Consider the following 22766-nt stretch of genomic DNA (forward strand, 5'->3'; position numbering starts at 1 on the left):
ACAGAGAGATCGACCGGTATGCCTTTCCAAGACTTGGTATTTCTTGACCTGTATGCCTTTCCAATACTTGGTGTTTCTTGACCTGTATGCCTTTCCAAGACTTGGTATTTCTTGACCTGTATGCCTTTCCAATACTTGGTGTTTCTTGACCTGTATGTCTTTCCAAGACTTGGTGTTTCTTGACCAGTATGCCTTTCCAAGAATGGGTGTTTCTTGACCTGTATGCCATTCCAAGACTTGGTTTCTTGACCTGTATGCCTTTCCAAGACAAGAAAAGGTGTTTCTTGGTCGAGTGAAATTTTAATTTTTCAAAGTAGCATAACAGATTTTAAACTGCTGGCGGGAAATGTGTTTTGCATTATTTGGCAAAATCATATGGATTATGGATGTGACACAAATGCTGACATATCTCAATATCAAATGATTTATACAAACACATCATCGCATATGCCTATGCCCAGGGGCCTGGGATTTACGTGTAAGCTGGCTATGACTTTGTTAATGTCGTATTAACACGCTGGGAGCCTGGTGCAAAATACAAAACGCTGCTGAGTATTACATTTGTAAACTCCAAAGAGAATTTTATATCCTTGAGCAATAACTGTGAGTAATTTTTCTAAAGCTGTGAATGTTTTGGTCAATATTAATTACATGCTTTGGACTATGGGTGGGAACTTTTCATTATTAGCAGTCTTTTGGGCTGACATTCTTGGCACTTCTTTCCAAACCAGTGTTGGCATAAGATAAAATCAATGGTAAATGTGGTAATACAGAGCAGCTTGTTTGATCGCATATAGACGGCGTAGAGCGTCAGAGTTTGGACAGACTGGTAAAAGAGCAGCTGTCTGTCCGGAAAGGTGTTGTCCCTCGCTAAACAAGACTTACCCACACAGATTACTCCATTGATCCTTTGCCCTTCATGTCACTTCGCAAGCCCTTCGTCAACAAACAGTTTTCTGATGCTTTCTCGAACAGTTTTTTTTTTCGTTCCTACGTGGTCAACCATCAAAGCAGTTCTCACAGGCCGTCCTCTATAAACCAGCTCCGGCCTCACCCCAGGAGAATTCAACTTACACTTATCTCTGACCTTTGATTTCACTTCTACACTGTACTTCAATTTGCTTTAAGTAATATTTCTTTCTATCAACAATTTTAACCACACCTTCATGTATGAGGAACACCCCATTCATAAACGGATATATGTAGAAAGGATTAAAAATGTAACCCCACTGTGGTAAGAGCTAAAGTTACAGGTAGCCCCATACAGGACAGTCCTTCTCGTGTAATCTTACGTTTCAAAGGTGTTTCCTGTGAGACTTTGCATTTTATCCAAGTTAATGTTTCGCCTTTTATTTGTTATTTCCGTTCCGGTCACGGTGCTGGGCTGAGGGAGGTGGTTGTGCGATTATGTAGATACCAGTTTCTAAATTTATACTGTTGGAACAAAAATGGTTCAACTCACTATCGTGCCTCTCTTTTCTTATATTAACATTTACTGATGCTTTTTCAAGCGTTTAATTACTTATTTTTTTTTATTTGTGTTTTACGTCGTACCCAAGAATATTTCACTAATACGACGGCGGCGAGTATTATGGTGGGAGGAAACCCGGCACAGCCCGGGGGGAAACCCACGACCATCCGCAGGTTGCTGACAGACCTTTCCACTTACGGCCAGAGAGGAAGCCAGCATGAGCTGGACTTGAAGCGTTTAATTATACTGTGGCATATAATTATTGACTTGGAACGTCCATTATAGTTGATGACTGGTAATCGAATGTCTGACTGTCGACGCTAGATGTAATATGAGATTGTTCAGCGGTTTAGGTAGTTGAGTAGTTAATCCATGTATCCCTTGGTGAACTATCGTTACATCTATAACTGAGCAGGCCATGGAAGCAGAAGTTTGTAGTTTAATTGTAACAAAACTACATGTAGCTAATTCTCGAGTTAAGTAAACTGTAGTGGATGAAAAGGCTTTCACTGGGAGTGGGATGGATTGGGGTTCAAATGTAAACAAACATGTAAGGTAAAACTTGATTATGATGCAGTTTAAATATCAAATATGTACAAGTACGGATTCTAGGTTGGAGGCAGCCCAGTTGCCTTGAAAATATAACTGGTGCCTACCAAGATTAAGCTTAACCTAATAATAATTCTCCCAGACCTCTCTAGTAGAATGATAAAGTTGTGCCTGCTGGTTTTATACTTTAGAACACTGTAATTTACTATCTAAAACAGGTAATTTGGGTAACTGATAAGTAGCATCTTTCCAAACCTTTGCATTGTTGACTCATCTTTCATAGTTATTACAAAGACGGCATCGCCCAAAACACTCGTTTTAACACATGTAAAAAAACTACATCTATCAATCAATACTAAAACACAATATCAGCAACAACTGACATATTTGGAAAATATAAACTCCTTGGAAAATACAAGCAACTCGTCTTTTATACATTTCTAAACCTTTCATCTAGTTTGTCATATATGTCTCAATGAAGAGAAAGTAAAAAGTAAAACTTGATCGTTCAATACAATCAGAGTAGAACCTGCCTGGATAGATCTCTTTCGCAGATGCAAAACGGGCCGGGAAACACGTAAGTGCATAATCATCATCTCCTGCAATAATAATCAAATTTCCAGGACCAAAAAAAAAAATAAAAAAAATATCCCCCACCAAAGCCAACGTAAAACTGAGCTCACACTGCGAGAACGTCTGGCTCAGCATGGAATAACTTCTATAAATATAGACATGTATGCTCAGTTAAACAGCAGGGCGAGTCTATTTCTAGGTCCGCGGTACTCTAAACCAGGTGGAGCCACTGCATTCCAACTGCTTGTCTTTACTTAAATATACCTACTACTACGGTGGTGTGCAGTGCAAAAAAGCTCCGACTGGGCCAGCAGCAAAAAAGATGGCTACAGCACCAAAGATCATGTAAAGGGCAGCAGTAAACGTTAATGTTCTTGGGTACTAAAGATCAAGTAGAGGGCACGAGGGAAAGGGGACCGGTGGCTAACACGGATGGCTCCTGTTACCGCATTCCTGCTGCCAATAGAACTCGTATGTACCTCCATCATGGAGGCTAAAAACACTGTGTGGAACTGTGTGGGACTATCCTCTGTAACGTTTTGAAAACCTTACCTTAGAAAAGCAGAGTATTTATGTAAGAAAATGATATGAAACAAATTGATATTAATGACTTCCCTATAGGCAAATCCACATAAACTTAGCAACATTATCAGTATTTGTGGTTATTAGAGCAAAGGTAATTGCCACAAATACTCGGATATTTGAATGTGACATTTCAAAGAGAGGTCATAAAATCGACCAGTGAACACGTTTGAGGAGCCAAAATGGCCTTTTATTTAATTTCCAGAAAAATTTCCAGATATTTAATATAACATACATAAGTGAAAAGCCACTAACATCGAGTGTTCTTGTGCTCACGTTCAGGCCTTGGCTAGTCAGCTTTTTAACACCATGGTTTAAGTACAGGGATGTACACATGCATAAACACGTTTTCTCTGCACTCGGCCATCAACCAAACACACACATGTTTGTTCCATCTGCTCCTGTCAAACCGCTCACCACTTATCTCAAATGATTAAAACTGTCAACCCGTCGAAAGAAGATCAAAGCTTACTTCATTACAGAAAAGTCTCGTCTGTAAAATCAGCCATTAGAAACAAATATCTTTGTCCACGGATTGGCTTGCGAAAGCAGTCAGCCCAGAAACCTTGTCAGCCCGTAAACTTTCCAGTTTGTGTAAGCTGGAGTATTGAGTTGTAAAGATACAAGATTGGTCCTTCAAGCTGCCTGGCTTCCTCGACCTTTTCCACACCTGGATACCGGGGAAATGTTTACACACCAACGTTAATGCAGATCTTAGCTTTCATAGGAAAGAGGCAGGTGATATCACCTTACATAAACGTAACTGATAATGGGGTCTTTTAATTTTCTACTTACTGAGCCCTTACTGTATGCTCCAGCCTATCAGACGGCAATTACAAGCTGTACTGCACGTACCCAGTATGCAACTAATTGTTCATTATTTCTTCAGACTACAAGTAACTTCAACTTTGTTATGCTTCTACACATTATATCATTCACACCAATAAATTACATGCTAAAATTTTGCTGAAGGCATTCACATTTGTAATTATAACAAAATATTCCATCAGACTACATAAAAAGCTTTGAATTGAAGGATATCAAACCACCTAAAACACCTCTGAAACTAACCAGAATTGCATTAACTAGTAAACCTAGGTAATATTTATAAGAGACTAGCTCAGTACTAACGGAAGAGATTATACAAAGGAAGTATGTATTGATGATACATGTACAAGTTACATGTTTATGTGCTATACTTACATACTGTAGTGTATTTTGTTTCTTTGAAACAGCTTTTCTGAAATATATTGCGTAGGTTGCAATGGTTTCACAATTACAGAATAATTTTATTGCACATATATATATCATATTTATACTATTCTGGACCTAAAATTTCATTCATAATCCCAAGAGTTCCAACTCATCATAAAATAGTGGGTTGAGGTTTGTTTGGAAGGTTCCGATGATATACTTCTGGACAATTGGAAGTACACAGGCAATATTTTACGACCTCTAAAAATGCATTTTGGGCGCAAATTTTAGGGCAGTATTCCTGTACTGCAGTTTTCATTATTTCAGTTTCAGATGTCAGAAGTTATCCTCATGCATGCATCTAATCCCCCAATAATATATTTATTTACTGACTACCTTCAATTTTACTTTCTATTGAATCACTCATCTTTGTGCTGTATCTGATCAATATATCAGTAACAACGCATGCTCAGATCTGAATTATGACTTTTGGCTGATTTGGACTTCCATAATGGTTAAGTGATGCTTCTGGTGGAAAAGGCCATGTTCAGCTGTGCCGGAATGGCTGTGCTCCAGCGTGAAAATTAGGTTGGTGTAGCACAGATAGTGTGTAGATGACATGCCTCCGCCGGAATCAGGGGCAGATCAGCGACATATATTTGTATACTTCGACTCTAACCAGTACAATGACGCTACGCCAGACTTCTACCCCATTGATTGGCTTGTCAGAGAACAGTTTGTGCAAGTGATCCTACAATAATACAATTATGTGGCATGTTAATAGGGGAGGAATCTATTGATTTTCCATCAAGCCTAGCCTATATCCAGGTCAGGGGCTTACTCCCATATTTTCCGTCAGCCAGAGCTTGGAACTGCTCCGTGGAGCACAGGTCACTCAACCTACACACTTCTGGTACAGTGGTACAGTCTGTACACAGACACCACCATCATACTGCTGTATCTTTTGTCTCCACATACTTCCCCTGACCTACACACTTCTAGTACAGTGTTACAGTCTGTACACAGACACCACCATCATACTGCTGTATCTTTTGTCTCCACATACTTCCCCTGACCTACACACTTCTAGTACAGTGTTACAGTCTGAACACAGAGACCACCATCATACTGCTGTATCTTTTGTCTCCACACACTTCCCCTGACCTACACACTTCTAGTACAGTGGTACAGTCTGTACACAGAGGACCACCATCATACTGCTGTATCTTTTGTCTCCACACACTTCCCCTGACCTACACACTTCTAGTACAGTGGTACAGTCTGTACACAGACACCACCATCATACTGCTGTATCTTTTGTCTCCACACACTTCCCCTGACCTACACACTTCTAGTACAGTGTTACAGTCTGTACACAGGAGACCACCATCATACTGCTGTATCTTTTGTCTCCACACACTTCCCCTGACCTACACACTTCTGGTACAGTGGTACAGTCTGTACACAGACACCACCATCATACTGCTGTATCTTTTGTCTCCACATACTTCCCCTGACCTACACACTTCTAGTACAGTGTTACAAGTCTGTACACAGACACCACCATCATACTGCTGTATCTTTTGTCTCCACATACTTCCCCTGACCTACACACTTCTGGGGACAGGGTTACAGTCGGTGCACAAACAATACGTGTATACATGTACGTAGACAACAAAAGTCAAGAAAATGACCTTCAGGCAGGCTGACCTTGAGAAATTATTACTGGTACTGAATATATATGATCATTATCCCATCAGAACACAATTGCTTTGCATATGTGTATATGCCAATAAAAAGGCGTTATACCCTATCCCTTCCACACGCATACATACATATGTAGATGACAACTAGAATTTTAAAATAGACAGCTGCATTGTATATAATATTTCACGCAATATGTATACAGGTGTGCTTCATATTTTGGGTTTTATCTGATTTTAACCTAAAGAATAGATCAAATCCTTCCAAAATGATTAATGAAACATATAAAATTCCAAAAAATACTGAGAAGATATGGTTGGCTTTGTCACAAGTTCCTTATTTTCCTGTAAAGCTCAGTAACCATAATGATACAGACTATATAGGATTACTACCTGCACATATTAGGCAGCTGAAAAGAACGAACAACTGGTAAGACTTCATTACAAGACGTCCAATTAGGTCGCCTGTCGTTATGAGACTCTTGATAACCATGATCATGTGCACACTCGCCCTGTTCAGTTGCCAGTTCTGAATATAACAGAGTACAATAATCAATGTTTCAATATCTGCAGACCTAGTGCATGTAGACAGGTTTGTGTTTAGCCAGCATGGTTATTGTACACCTGGATTTTTTGATTTATGGCAGGTGACATATTCATGTATAAAGCACATGAAAATCAGACCAGCAAACCTGCAAAGGGTACATGGGCAGGCAGCAAAAATATATCATGTAGACAAAAAGACAAGGGATTGAGAATGTAGTGATGTAATCTTCTTTTTCATAATCACATTATACAAATCACTTGCATAGAATAATCAGACGTGTCCAAATCAAGGTCTCGCTAATAATTTCAGCATCAAGTCCCACTCGTAGTATCCTACTCACAGATCATGAAGGGGTAATAATTGCAGAACACAATTCAAAAGAAACCAAAGAACGTTTGGGTCCTGGAAAAAAAATTTAAGAAATATCGTTATCTAAATAGTAAATAAAGCTGGTAAAATGTAACAAAGAAGCCATCAGTCATCAGTTTTCAAGGATGCGCAGGGAAGACTGTCAATATGATATCAAATTTTAATATATTTTTTATAATATTCAAATTTTACACCTGTAGTCTGTGAGTAAGCTGCTGCTTTCAGTTCAGAGGTTTCTTTGGTGCCTGACAAATGGTGGTGATTTCCTTAAGACTTTGTCTACATGATTCTCCTACCCATATACCTGACTGTCCCATACACAAACACTCTGGTTTACCTCATTATTTTAAAGCACCTGATTCATACACAAACACAACAGAGATGTGGAGAAGTAACCGCGAACAACATGTTTTAAGAGTTGTGCGTGTCACAAACTGATGGTACAATTAACGACAAACATTATGTCTGTTTTCAATACACAGAATAAATTTGATATAATAAGAAGGTGTAACATGGAAGTGTGTAAGGGTTCCACTATCGGAGAGTAAAGATGGGAAACAAATGGCTTGTTTAACTCTCAGATCAGCGATAGGTCTTACACAAGATGAAACAAGGAAACACGAGGGCGCTTGACTAAGTTCAGTACATATATTTGAACAAAATAGACAAATAATACATCTGATAATAATTTACAAAGCATGAATTCCTCAATCTATGGATGACAGTCCTGATAAGTGGTTTATTTGCCAACTGCCAGTGAATGTGTAACTTCTCAGGGTGAATGGGTTGACAGTATCGTCCGTGATACCGAGCTGTAGATTTCCTCGGAAATATACACAATCACCTTCCGGGTAAACTGGGATGAAATGTACCTAATGGACCCAAAGAGGACAATGAGCAATATAAGTTTCAAAATAACGTCTCCAAAAAATAACAGGATGTGGCGAAACAAAGCTCCCAAAGTGCTAGGGAGAAATGTAAAAAAGAAAAAAAAGAAAATTCTGTATAGTGTGATCGTAAACATTTTTACAAAACCAATACATATTCCCAGAATGTACCCTCTATTTACAATAAAACTAAACTCATAAACACCTAAGCCTCGAGAAATTACAGTGCAAGCTATAACGTAAACAAATGGGAAAATGTAGGTCAGGACAAAGAAATAAAAAAATATAATTACAATGTTTAAAGACGGGGTTAGTAGCAAGTGTTACACTTTTTTCTTTACAGGTACTGCAAAAAACTTACACAACCCATATGCACGTACCAGAATATATGCAAAAGTAACTTCATGAATTCACTGTAACTAAATATAACTGACATTGTAAGTGTATTTATGAAGCCGATACGGCCATTACTTGTTTGTCAATTGCCTGGATACAGTTGAAGAAATCAGAAAGACTGCATACAGTTTAGTGTTATGAAGATGCAGCACTTTGGAGGAGTAGAATATAAGGCTTATAAAGCTGTATCCATTCAGCAGAGGATCTATCCGCTGGCTGCCGCGAGGAACATGCCTTTGGCAGCCATCCCATCAGAATCTCCGGCCCATGGTTTACACAGCAAGACAGGAAATCTATTTCTCTGGTTTACATTAGATTTGGACTGAAAATTAATAGTAAAGAGTGAGCACTCAAGAACGTGTTCTGCCAGTCCAATATCCCCTCCTCCCAGCAAGCTTGTCCTTAGCGAAGCCACACTAAAAGATTACCCTCTTTCTTGTCAGGAAGCATTTTGTTTCACAAAGATTAGCAGAATTCCAGATCTGTAATATGGCCCCAAAGAAACACGTTTAGGTTGCTATCTTGATTAAGAAGATAGATATAGTCAATCGTCTCCAGTAAAAAAAAATCCATGATGTGTCGAAGTCAAGTTCATGCCATATCCAACAGGGGAAGTACTTGTAGTTTAGGCAAAGACACATGTTATAGTTATCAGAAAATCTATGCAGATGAAGCTAGGTCAGCATGTCTTTTACATAGGTTTTAATGCAAATTCATATTGTGGAAGTCGTACTACAGTGCTCTGTGGTGTTCTGGAGTCCAATGTTTTAAATCATATCACAATTTCATGAAATTAAGTTAAATGATAAAAGATAACACACTCGCCAACCACAAATAGGCAACTCATGATATACAATTAAAACCAATTTTTTCGGAGGTTTCCTTCAAATCATAACAGATCAGATGACCATATTCCAAACCAATTCCTGCATTGAATGTCCAGGTCTGAGCATTCTCTTAGAACATTCCTTGTGTCTTTCAAACTGTCGACTCCTTCTCTAAATTTGCATGAATCCGTCTTAATTTTATAATTTGTATTAACTTTCTTACTTGAATCGGCCTCGTGATTATTGACCTGGAATGTCCATTGTGGTGAACGGCTGATATACAAACGTCTGCTTTGACACCTAGATTGAAAAAACTTTATAAAGGTGCAATAACAAAAGAAATCACTGATAAGTCTACACTTAATATAAAGGCAGGCCAGTTGGTGCACCCAAAGATGCATTTTGACCTGTGTTCTCTTCTTTGGGGTTTGTTCAGGAACCCCTAGTACACTGATGGCATACAGTGTATTGTCCTACAGTGTATAGTTTTCACGCAGAGATTATATCCCTCATTTACTTCTCATTTGACTGACACACCGATACCTGATGAATACACTTTGCCAAAATAAAATAATCACAGTTATGATTCTATGCTTATAGCAATTTAAAGGTATGACTATCTTAGTGATACCGAAAATTCCCCAAGGTGTTTAGAGACAGCTCCATTTGTGTTTTTAACAGTTTTTGATATATGATGCGACAAAGAACAGAATGTGACAACACCTAAGTGACAATGGGACAGCGCAGGACAGGTGGAAGTTGGTCTGGCTGGTTAATCATTAGCCAAGCACAGGTGACAGTGGCCTCAAGTCAGCCTGTTGCCGTAGCGACACAATACTGCTATGATTAAGCAAATCACCATCAGACTACACTCAGAAGTGTTCTCTGATGGACTAATGGATGCAAGGTAGCTCTTTTCCACTGTAACAACTCCCAATGAATAAACTTGACTCTAGATAGAGTCATTTATTATTGATGTGAGCGTCTGAAGGATTGCTCTCCTCCACCTTAATAATTAACACAATGTCAAGTAGGCTGGAGTCAAGTATCAGGAATAGAGTGCTGTCTAAAGAAAAAAAATGGAAAACACCTTGGCTCATTCAAGAAATCTGTCTCACTGATGCCCTTTTAATGACATCACTCAAAAGTAAATTACACAAAGTGTCATCACATATTAAACCATTCATACATTCCATCAAATTTTTCATCTACTACCTGTAAATACATCAGTCTACTTATGATTTACTGCAATTTACACACCCATGCAGTTAGTTTTAGTGTAGCTTAATGTTTACTGGGTGAATAACAGTGAACTAAAGGAAGCGAAGGCTGAAATAAATAGCATGTCCTGTTGTGGTTATCTCTTCAAACATATATTCCCCTCCCAGACTCCCAGATATGGTGACAAAACACTGTGTACTACACACATGTATTGGGTGACAAACACTGTGTGTACTACATACATGTATACGGTGACAAACACTGTGTACTACATACATGTATAGGGTGACAAAACACTGTGTGTACTGCGCACATGTATAGGGTGACAAAACACTGTGTACTACATACATGTATTGGGTGACAAACACTGTGTACTACATACATGTATAGGGTGACAAAACACTGTGTGTACTACATACATCTATTGGGTGACAAACACTGTGTACTATATACATGTATAGGGTGACAAACACTGTGTACTACATACATGTATAGGGTGACAAAACACTGTGTGTACTACATACATGTATACGGTGACAAAACACTGTGTGTACTACATACATGTATTGGGTGACAAACACTGTGTACTACATGCATGTATTGGGTGACAAACACTCTGTACTACATACATGTATTGGGTGACAAACACTGTGTACTATATACATGTATACGGTGACAAACACTCTGTACTACATAGATGTATAGGGTGACAAACACTGTGTACTACATACATGTATTGGGTGACAAACACTGTGTACTACATACATGTATTGGGTGACCAACACTGTGTACTATATACATGTATACGGTGACAAACACTGTGTATTATATACATGTATTGGGTGACAAACACTTTGTACTACATACATGTATATGGTGACAACACACTGTGTGTACTACATACATGTATTGGGTGACAAAACACTGTGTACTACATACATGTATAGGGTGACAAACACTCTGTACTACATACATGTATTGGGTGACAAACACTATGTAGTACATGTATTGGGTGACAAAACACTGTGTACTACATACATGTATTGGGTGAGAAACACTGTGTACTACATACATATATTGGGTGACAAAACACTGTGTACTACATACATGTATAGGGTGACAAACACTGTGTACTACATACATGTATAGGGTGACAAATACTGTGTACTACATACATGTATAGGGTGACAAACACTCTGTACTACATACATGTATACGTTGACAAACACTGTGTACTACATACATGTATTGGGTGACAAAACACTCTGTACTACATACATGTATAGGGTCACAAACACTGTGGACTACATACATGTATAGGGTGACAAATACTGTGTACTACATACATGCATAGGGTCACAAACACTGTGTACTACATACATGTATTGGGTGACAAACACTGTGTACTACATACATGTATAGGGTGACAAACACTGTGTGTACTACATACATGTATAGAGTGACAAACACTCTGTACTACATAGATGTATAGGGTGACAAACACTGTGTACTACATACATGTATTGGGTGACAAACACTGTGTACTACATACATGTATTGGGTGACCAACACTGTGTACTATATACATGTATACGGTGACAAACACTGTGTATTATATACATGTATTGGGTGACAAACACTTTGTACTACATACATGTATATGGTGACAACACACTGTGTGTACTACATACATGTATTGGGTGACAAAACACTGTGTACTACATACATGTATAGGGTGACAAACACTCTGTACTACATACATGTATTGGGTGACAAACACTATGTAGTACATGTATTGGGTGACAAAACACTGTGTACTACATACATGTATTGGGTGAGAAACACTGTGTACTACATACATGTATTGGGTGACAAAACACTGTGTACTACATACATGTATAGGGTGACAAACACTGTGTACTACATACATGTATAGGGTGACAAATACTGTGTACTACATACATGTATAGGGTGACAAACACTCTGTACTACATACATTTATACGTTGACAAACACTGTGTACTACATACATGTATTGGGTGACAAAACACTCTGTACTACATACATGTATAGGGTGACAAACACTGTGGACTACATACATGTATAGGGTGACAAATACTGTGTACTACATACATGCATAGGGTCACAAACACTGTGTACTACATACATGTATTGGGTGACAAACACTGTGTACTACATACATGTATAGGGTGACAAACACTGTGTGTACTACATACATGTATAGAGTGACAAACACTGTGTACTACATACATGTATTGGGTGACAAACACTGTGTATTACACACACGTATACAGTGACAAACACTGTGTGAACTACATACATGTATAGGGTGACAAAACACTGTGTACTATATACATGTGTAGGGTGACCAACACTGTGTACTATATACATGTATACGGTGACAAACACTGTGTACTATATACATGTATTGGGTGACAAATCACTGTGTACTACATACATGTATAGGGTGACAAACACTCTGTACTACATACATGTATTGGGTGACAATTACTGTGTACTACATACATGTATAGAGTGACAAACACTGTGTGTACTACATACATGTATAGAGTGACAAAACACTGTGTACTACATACATGTATTGGGTGACAAACACTGTGTATTACACACACGTATACAGTGACAAACACTGTGTGAACTACATACATGTATAGGGTGACAAAACACTGTGTACTATATACATGTGTAGGGTGACCAACACTGTGTACTATATACATGTATACGGTGACAAACACTGTGTACTATATACATGTATTGGGTGACAAATCACTGTGTACTACATACATGTATAGGGTGACAAACACTCTGTACTACATACATGTATAGGGTGACAAATACTGTGTACTACATACATGTATAGAGTGACAAACACTGTGTACTACATACATGTATACAGTGACAAACACTGTGTACTCCATACATGTATAGGGTGACAAAACACTGTGTGTACTGCGCACATGTATAGGGTGACAAAACACTGTGTACTACATACATGTATTGGGTGACAAACACTGTGTACTACATACATGTATTGAGTGACAAATACTCTGTACTACATACATGTATTGGGTGACAAAACACTATGTACTACATACATGTATAGGGTGACAAAACACTGTGTGTACTACATACATCTATTGGGTGACAAACACTGTGTACTATATACATGTATAGGGTGACAAACACTGTGTACTACATACATGTATAGGGTGACAAAACACTGTGTGTACTACATACATGTATACGATGACAAAACACTGTGTGTACTACATACATGTATTGGGTGACAAACACTGTGTACTACATACATGTATTGGGTGACAAACACTCTGTACTACATACATGTATTGGGTGACAAACACTGTGTACTACATACATGTATAGGGTGACCAACACTGTGTACTATATACATGTATACGGTGACAAACACTTTGTATTATATACATGTATTGGGTGACAAACACTTTGTACTACATACATGTATATGGTGACAACACACTGTGTGTACTACATACATGTATTGGGGGACAAACACTGTGTACTACATACATGTATACGGTGACAAACACTGTGTGTACTACATACATGAATTGGGTGACAAAACACTGTGTACTACATACATGTATTGGGTGACAAACACTATGTAGTACATGTACTGGGTGACAAAACACTGTGTACTACATACATGTATTGGGTGACAAACACTGTGTACTACATACATGTATTGGGTGACAAAACACTGTGTACTACATACATGTATAGGGTCACAAACACTGTGTACTACATACATGTATACGTTGACAAACACTGTGTACTACATACATGTACTGGGTGACAAAACACTGTGTACTACATACATGTATAGGGTGACAAACACTGTGGACTACATACATGTATAGAGTGACAAATACTGTGTACTACATACATGTATAGGGTCACAAACACTGTGTACTACATACATGTATACGTTGACAAACACTGTGTACTACATACATGTATAGGGTGACAAACACTGTGTACTACATACATGTATAGAGTGACAAACACTCTGTACTACATACATGTACTGGGTGACAAACACTGTGTATTACACACACGTATACAGTGACAAACACTGTGTGAACTACATACATGTATAGGGTGACAAAACACTGTGTGTACTACATACATGTATAGGGTGACAAACACTGTGTACTATATACATGTGTAGGGTGACCAACACTGTGTACTATATACATGTATTGGGTGACAAACACTGTGTACTATATACATGTATTGGGTGACAAACACTGTGTACTATATACATGTATAGGGTGACAAAACACTGTGTACTATATACATGTATAGAGTGACAAACACTGTGTACTACATACATGTATACGTTGACAAACACTGTGTACTACATACATGTATAGGGTCACAAACACTGTGTACTACATACATATATATGTTGACAAACACTGTGTACTACATACATGTATTGGGTGACAAAACACTGTGTACTACATACATGTATAGGGTGACAAACACTGTGTACTACATACAAGTATAGAGTGACAAACTCTGTGTACTACATACATGTATACAGTGACAAACACTGTGTACTACACACATGTATACAGTGACAAACACTGTGTGAACTACATACATGTATAGGGTGACAAACACTGTGTACTACATAAATGTATTGGGTGACAAACACTGTGTACTACATACATGTATAGGGTGACAAACACTGTGTACTACATACATGTATTGGGTGACAAACACTGTGTACTACACACATGTATAGGGTGACAAACACTGTGTGAACTACATACATGTATAGGGTGACAAAACACTCTGTACTACATGAATGTATAGGGTCACAAACACTGTGTAATACATACATGTGTAGGGTGACCAACACTGTGTACTATATACATGTATACGGTGACAAACACTGTGTACTACATACATGTATTGGGTGACAAATCACTGTGTACTACATACATGTATAGAGTGACAAAACACTGTGTACTACATACATGTATACGGTGACAAACACTGTGTACTACATACATGTATAGGGTCACAAACACTGTGTACTACATACATGTATAGGGTGACAAATACTGTGTACTACATACATGTATAGAGTGACAAACACTGTGTACTACATACATGTATAGGGTGACAAACACTGTGTACTACATACATGTATAGGGTGACAAACACTCTGTACTACATACATGTATTGGGTGACAAACACTATGTAGTACATGTATTGGGTGACAAAACACTGTGTACTACATACATGTATTGGGTGAGAAACACTGTGTACTACATACATGTATTGGGTGACAAAACACTGTGTACTACATACATGTATAGGGTGACAAACACTGTGTACTACATACATGTATAGGGTGACAAATACTGTGTACTACATACATGTATAGGGTGACAAACACTCTGTACTACATACATGTATACGTTGACAAACACTGTGTACTACATACATGTATTGGGTGACAAAACACTCTGTACTACATACATGTATAGGGTGACAAACACTGTGGACTACATACATGTATAGGGTGACAAATACTGTGTACTACATACATGCATAGGGTCACAAACACTGTGTACTACATACATGTATTGGGTGACAAACACTGTGTACTACATACATGTATAGGGTGACAAACACTGTGTGTACTACATACATGTATAGAGTGACAAACACTGTGTACTACATACATGTATTGGGTGACAAACACTGTGTATTACACACACGTATACAGTGACAAACACTGTGTGAACTACATACATGTATAGGGTGACAAAACACTGTGTACTATATACATGTGTAGGGTGACCAACACTGTGTACTATATACATGTATACGGTGACAAACACTGTGTACTATATACATGTATTGGGTGACAAATCACTGTGTACTACATACATGTATAGGGTGACAAACACTCTGTACTACATACATGTATAGGGTGACAAATACTGTGTACTACATACATGTATAGAGTGACAAACACTGTGTACTACATACATGCATACAGTGACAAACACTGTGTACTCCATACATGTATAGGGTGACAAAACACTGTGTGTACTGCGCACATGTATAGGGTGACAAAACACTGTGTACTACATACATGTATTGGGTGACAAACACTGTGTACTACATACATGTATTGAGTGACAAATACTCTGTACTACATACATGTATTGGGTGACAAAACACTATGTACTACATACATGTATAGGGTGACAAAACACTGTGTGTACTACATACATCTATTGGGTGACAAACACTGTGTACTATATACATGTATAGGGTGACAAACACTGTGTACTACATACATGTATAGGGTGACAAAACACTGTGTGTACTACATACATGTATACGATGACAAAACACTGTGTGTACTACATACATGTATTGGGTGACAAACACTGTGTACTACATACATGTATTGGGTGACAAACACTGTGTACTACATACATGTATTGGGTGACAAACACTGTGTACTACATACATGTATAGGGTGACCAACACTGTGTACTATATACATGTATACGGTGATAAACACTTTGTATTATATACATGTATTGGGTGACAAACACTTTGTACTACATACATGTATATGGTGACAACACACTGTGTGTACTACATACATGTATTGGGGGACAAACACTGTGTACTACATACATGTATACGGTGACAAACACTGTGTGTACTACATACATGAATTGGGTGACAAAACACTGTGTACTACATACATGTATTGGGTGACAAACACTATGTAGTACATGTACTGGGTGACAAAACACTGTGTACTACATACATGTATTGGGTGACAAACACTGTGTACTACATACATGTATTGGGTGACAAAACACTGTGTACTACATACATGTATAGGGTCACAAACACTGTGTACTACATACATGTATACGTTGACAAACACTGTGTACTACATACATGTACTGGGTGACAAAACACTGTGTACTACATACATGTATAGGGTGACAAACACTGTGGACTACATACATGTATAGAGTGACAAATACTGTGTACTACATACATGTATAGGGTCACAAACACTGTGTACTACATACATGTATACGTTGACAAACACTGTGTACTACATACATGTATAGGGTGACAAACACTGTGTACTACATACATGTATAGAGTGACAAACACTGTGTACTACATACATGTACTGGGTGACAAACACTGTGTATTACACACACGTATACAGTGACAAACACTGTGTGAACTACATACATGTATAGGGTGACAAAACACTGTGTGTACTACATACATGTATAGGGTGACAAACACTGTGTACTATATACATGTGTAGGGTGACCAACACTGTGTACTATATACATGTATTGGGTGACAAACACTGTGTACTATATACATGTATTGGGTGACAAACACTGTGTACTATATACATGTATAGGGTGACAAAACACTGTGTACTATATACATGTATAGAGTGACAAACACTGTGTACTACATACATGTATACGTTGACAAACACTGTGTACTACATACATGTATAGGGTCACAAACACTGTGTACTACATACATATATATGTTGACAAACACTGTGTACTACATACATGTATTGGGTGACAAAACACTGTGTACTACATACATGTATAGGGTGACAAACACTGTGTACTACATACAAGTATAGAGTGACAAACTCTGTGTACTACATACATGTATACAGTGACAAACACTGTGTACTACACACATGTATACAGTGACAAACACTGTGTGAACTACATACATGTATAGGGTGACAAACACTGTGTACTACATAAATGTATTGGGTGACAAACACTGTGTACTACATACATGTATAGGGTGACAAACACTGTGTACTACATACATGTATTGGGTGACAAACACTGTGTACTACACACATGTATAGGGTGACAAACACTGTGTGAACTACATACATGTATAGGGTGACAAACACTCTGTACTACATGAATGTATAGGGTCACAAACACTGTGTAATACATACATGTGTAGGGTGACCAACACTGTGTACTATATACATGTATACGGTGACAAACACTGTGTACTACATACATGTATTGGGTGACAAATCACTGTGTACTACATACATGTATAGAGTGACAAACACTGTGTACTACATACATGTATACGGTGACAAACACTGTGTACTACATACATGTATAGGGTCACAAACACTGTGTACTACATACATGTATAGGGTGACAAATACTGTGTACTACATACATGTATAGAGTGACAAACACTGTGTACTACATACATGTATAGGGTGACAAACACTGTGTACTACATACATGTATAGGGTGACAAACACTGTGTACTACATACATGTATAGGGTGACAAACACTGTGTACTACATACATGTATTGGGTGACAAACACTGTGTACTACACACATGTATACAGTGACAAACACTGTGTGAACTACATACATGTATAGGGTGACAAACACTCTATATTACATACATGTATAGGGTGACAAACACTGTGTAATACATACATGTGTATTTATTTATTTGATTTATTTATTTTATTAGTGTTTTACGCTGTACTCAAGAATATTTCACTCATACGACGGCGGCCAGCATTATGGTGGGTGGAAACCAGGCAGAGCCCAGGGGAAACCCACGACCATCCGCAGGTTGCTGTCAGACCTTCCCACTTACTGCCGGAGAGGAAGCCAGCATGAGCTGGACTTGAACTCACAGCGACCGCATTGGTGAGAGGCTACTGGGTCATTACGCTGCGCTAGCGCGCTAACCGACTCAGCCACGGAGGCCCTCGTCATACATGTGTAGGGTGACCAACACTGTGTACTATATACATGTATACGGTGACAAACACTGTGTACTATATACATGTATTGGGTGACAAACACTCTGTACTACATACATGTACAGGGTGACAAACACTGTGTACTACATACATGTATTGGGTGACAAACACTGTGTACTACATACATGTATAGGGTGACAAACACTCTGTACTACATACATGTATAGAGTGACAAACACTGTGTACTACACACATGTATACAGTGACAAACACTGTGTACTACACACATGTATACAGTGACAAACACTGTGTGAACTACATACATGTATAGGGTGACAAACACTCTGTACTACATACATGTATAGAGTGACAAACACTGTGTACTACATACATGTATAGAGTGACAAACACTGTGTACTACATACATGTATTGGGTGACAAACACTGTGTACTACATACATGTATAGGGTGACAAACACTGTGGACTATATACATGTATAGGGTGACAAATACTGTGTACTACATACATGTATAGGGTGACAAACACTGTGTACTACATACATGTATAGGGTGACAAACACTGTGTACTACATACATGTATACAGTGACAAACACTCTGTACTACACACATGTATACGGTGACAAACACTCTGTACTACACACATGTATACGGTGACAAACACTCTGTACTACATACATGTATAGGGTGACAAACACTGTGTACTACATACATGTATAGGGTGACAAACACTGTGTACTACATACATGTATTGGGTGACAAACACTCTGTACTACATACATGTATAGGGTGACACACACTCCGTACTACATACATGTATAGGGTGACAAACACTGTGTACTACATACATGTATAGGGTGACAAACACTCTGTACTACATACATGTATAGGGTGACAAACACTATGTACTACATACATGTATAGGGTGACAAACACTGTGTACTACATACATGTATAGGGTGACAAACACTGTGTACTACATACATGTATAGGGTGACAAACACTGTGTACTACATACATGTATAGGGTGACAAACACTGTGTACTACACACATGTATAGGGTGACAAACACTCCGTACTATGTATGTATATGGGGATACTGCTCGACAATGTAGAACAGAATCTTTTCATCAGTTGCTGTTACCATGTCAGGTGAATGGGTTGATAAAGGGATGGGTTTACGGTGAGAAAGAGTTGCCAGTGACAGGTTGTGAAGCACTAACACCTGTTGCCCTACTCCATGGTCTGAAAGTTTGCTTATAATATACTCAGTGATATTATAACCTCAATACAGAACAGCCTAATGACATTTATGTAGGATATCTCCATCATATTACAATTTATTCTAGCAAAATTTCGCTCTTAATTAACAAGGAATAATATTTGGGTATGTCATTTGAAAACTATACAGGTCCTGTACAAACACAAGCATGTAGCCTATCTGTTGACAAAGAGGGCTGATTGTATGTACCATTTATTTACACTAGTTATGTAGAAATGTACCATATTAGACAAAAGATGACTTCAGAAAACTTCTCATTTCTTTTGAACATTCTTTTTTTGTAAGTATTACTTGTTTACCTATAAGCATAAGACAATATAATGGATGATTCTAAATTTAGAAGTGGCAAAACAGGATAAAATCAATAAATCGGCAGCATGGAAGCCAAGTGGTACAGGCATGAACTAGTAGTCAGCCATTACATAGCTAATAAAATAATAAAAAGTGACAGTCACTATATGGTTGTCACAAGCATTCAAGTGTGGGGTGGGGGGTGGGGGGGGGGGGGGGCATACATTACATTTATGGTGTTCATGTGCATTTGACTGATGCACCAGTTTGTAATACAATGCATAAAATAGATGTAAATGGCTTAGGTACATCAAAAAAGTGTCATTTTTCTACTTCGGAGGAAATTTGACAACAATTTTTGTGAGAAAAATTTAGAGCTAAAAATAGGGTTGCAAGAACTCTCCACTCGCTACTTGAATAGTGACATTGTTATTAGCCTACATCATGACAAAGGTATCTTAACTGTGAACTGTGACACCTACTTACAAACAGAGCTGTCATGTTGTCAGCCTAGAATATAAAATAGGCTGAAATAAGAAGAGTTGGATAATTAACCTCCTCTCACCAGGTGTGTGGTTAGTCTGGTAGCATATGTAGCTGTTAATCACCACATGTTCTAACACTCACCTGAGCTATGTGCCTGTGGAGAAAGTCAGGTAATATACATATAATCTCAGCTCTTCCTGACTTGTCACTAAGTTTATTATTTCACCGGTACTTGGTCACTTTTATGGGAGGTGAAAACCCCAATTCCCAGATTAAAATTTTAGCCTAGGTTTAAGTATTCAAAAGAACATATACTGGTATAAAGGCTATGTGGTACATAATATATCCAAGTAAACAAAATGTTAATTCATGTAGAGACCTACATATTGTAAACAAATAAATGTATTTCCTGACAGAAGTATTTACATGTACATATAGACCTAAGAACTCATAAACATGATTGAAGCACTGCTATTACCACAGTTCACTTATTGATACCGCTTTAATCTTTTACTAAAGTCATGATTTACAAACAATAGTTCAATAACAAGTTCAGCATCTGATTGCTTTTCTATTAGCAGTTCTAATCTCAAATAATTATCCATATGTATTAAAGTATGGTCAGCAATATCTTCAGTGGCTTAATGTACATGTAAAATGCATGAATAATTTGCTCTGTTGAAAAGTTGATCTTACACAGAAGACTTCAAAACATGAGCAAAAATGTAAATGCAACAATAAATTTGATGAAGGCCTAGAATGTACTTGGTTGTAGGTCATTTTCCTTCATTCTGTTACTTATAATGGGGTATACAGAAAACCCACCTGCAAAGCATACTGTGATTGTACCTTAATCATACTCATATTACAGTACGTGAGGGAAACAAATTTACATAGGCTGCTTCAATGATCATGTTTTTTTTATACTTTATGTTATACTTTATTTAATAATAGGATGTGTGTCCCTCATGTCTGGCTAGCCTCTTGATTTTCATGCAGCAGGTGCTTCGATATTGGTCACTGCAAATATGTCCAAGTTCAAACAGCATACAGTTGGCCTAAACCTAAAATTTGGTTTCTTCATGTAAAACATTATACAACTGGTTTACAAATGCTACATGTAACTTGTGGCTGGATACATGTAACAGATCTAGCTGTTAAAAGCTGGGACAAATATAGCAGATTATAACATGTTATGGATTATGACATGGATTACAACAGAGCTGTTAGTCCCATTTAAAAGTTTATAGAGCACCTGCCAACAAAGTTTCATTCTATCTTATACACATGTACAACTGAGACATTTCAGCATGCTGTGACTTCATTCTATATCCTGCATCATGTTAGACTACATTTAAATGAAGGAACCTAAACCACACATACAATTCTCCAAAGAAGTACTTTCAAACTTAGCTTTGTACATGAAATGTACAATTGTATGCATGTTATGTGAAGGATTGTACATGTGTATGCATGTTGTGTGAA

The 22766-nt window shown here is 37.9% G+C and overlaps 1 protein-coding gene across 1 annotated transcript in view; it reads left to right on the top strand.

The window, feature by feature from the left end:
* Positions 1–22766, top strand: part of LOC135469642 (potassium voltage-gated channel protein Shal-like) — a 66573-nt gene that overhangs the window by 15525 nt on the left and 28282 nt on the right.

This window comes from Liolophura sinensis, chromosome 7, assembly GCF_032854445.1.
Source record: "Liolophura sinensis isolate JHLJ2023 chromosome 7, CUHK_Ljap_v2, whole genome shotgun sequence".
Classification (NCBI taxonomy): domain Eukaryota; kingdom Metazoa; phylum Mollusca; class Polyplacophora; order Chitonida; family Chitonidae; genus Liolophura; species Liolophura sinensis.